Genomic DNA, 2,067 nt, shown 5'->3' on the forward strand with positions numbered 1-2,067 from the left:
ATTATCCAAAGTCAATCCAAAAATACAGATAGAATTGTTTTACTAGTGGGTGCAGGCCACTAGTTCATTTATGTAAGTGAGTATGGCAAAATAGTGATCTGTGAAATATTATACCCACTAATTCTTCATACAGTAGGCTACCAGTGAAATTGATTTAAAAAAATAATAATTAAGGACCTGCCCATGTTTTGCTTAAGTGTTTCTTTCTTTAATTGTTAATGCAACCTTTTCACACCACAGACTGAACCAAATTAAGCATTTCTTGCTTGGTAACTGTTCAACAAAGTATTGATAGTTGTGTAAATATTGTCATACTGACAGTCTGAAGTTTTGGTTGATTCCATTACATATCTTTTTATCAAAAGTTATCCGAAATTATCAAGATGAATTTGTTCTGAGTTTTTGTCATATTTATTACCAGTTTCTAAACTACACAAATAAACTGTGATTATGTGAGAAATGTTGAAGGTGTCTGAATACATTTTGGTTTGATTGTGTATTTTATCTTACAGTGAAGACTATGCAGTGCTATTTTACATTAACAAAAACAAACTTAAAAAAAGTAAACATTATGTAAATAGCACAAATAAATAAATAGAATGAACATACAGTACAAATTAAACAATTTTAAACAGTGTGTAACTGCATCATCTATACAAACCATTGTGCTTGGACCCCTTATGATCTCCTTGATTTAAAATGCATTGTTTCAGTAATCTTGTGTGTCGTTGCCCACAACGCGACGGTGGCAGGACTGTGAAATACATACACGAGAAAAATAGGCATGACTTATTTCACATCCAGCTAGACAACCCTGTCATAGCTGTTATCATAGCCCAGGCTTTTTATTAAAAAAAGAAAACAGCAAGGGAGCATGGAAAAAGACTGTTGCAGGTGTATTTTTTTATGGCATTATTATTGTGTATTAATTTTGCAGCGGGGCAACTCAATGTTGGGCACACAAGTACTTGGCTCTTTTGCTTTCCAGGCCAAATGGCCAAGCCAACATCAAAGTTAGTTCACTAAACTTTTAATTCTATTATGTTGGCTTGGCAACAAGCCAACATACTGTTATGCTATTTAAACTTCTTTCTTTTCTTATTATTATTTTTCTGACAGAAATTCTGAACGCTACTCCTCCTAGGGCTTTAAAGCCACAAGCCCCAAACTCGGCAGACACCTGCGGGATAGAGCGGTGGTGTGTGCTATATCTTTTCAGACTGATCAGACTTAAAGTTTTTTTTTATTAATTTTTAAATGTCAAAAATTCATTACCCATAGACTTACATTGTCTGAGAAAAATTGCGCCCCTACAGTTGCAATGACATTTAGGGGAGGGGGCGCAGTCAGACGAGAGAAGAATCACTGCTGCTCAGCTCAGGCTGTCTACACGGAGCCGACAACAAGCGAATTCATTCCTATTTAAGACCTTTTAAAAACGCGATTGCACGCAATCCACACGTTAGAACACACCAAGAGCTAAATTGAGATGTTTCTGAACTGTTTAAAGTAATAACATGATATATTCGCGGCAGCCAACTGCTCGCGAGCTGGCAATGTATTTCTCTGAACACTTGAAGTCCACAGAGAATTTACAGCCTTTCACATTAAAACACTGCAGCGAAACGGCACAAAACAATTAGAATAATATATTAAATGGTTTTAAAGTAGTTTTGGCCACTGTCACGCTGGTCTTAGCTGGTTTCTAACTGAATCATCAGGCTGAACATCACAGCGAGCTCGCGACGTATTCTCTGAACACTTGAAGTACACATTTACAGCCTTTCACATTAAAACACTGCAGCGAAACGGCACAAAAACAATTTGAATAATATATTAAATGGTTTTAAAGTAGTTTTGGCCACTGTCACGCTGGTCTTAGCTGGTTTCTAACTGAATCATCAGGCGGAACGTCACAGTAAACTCGCGCTTCAGCCCCGCGCTGCGGGAAACTGGACTGAGCAGCTGATGGCGCGTGTGCACGAGAGAGAGCCGCGCGTCAACACTGAACCGAGCTCTCGTTCAGGACGTTCACTTCCTCCTGGACCTGAACGAACAAATTCAAAT

Source organism: Carassius auratus, chromosome 48, assembly GCF_003368295.1.
Source record: "Carassius auratus strain Wakin chromosome 48, ASM336829v1, whole genome shotgun sequence".
NCBI classification, from domain to species: domain Eukaryota; kingdom Metazoa; phylum Chordata; class Actinopteri; order Cypriniformes; family Cyprinidae; genus Carassius; species Carassius auratus.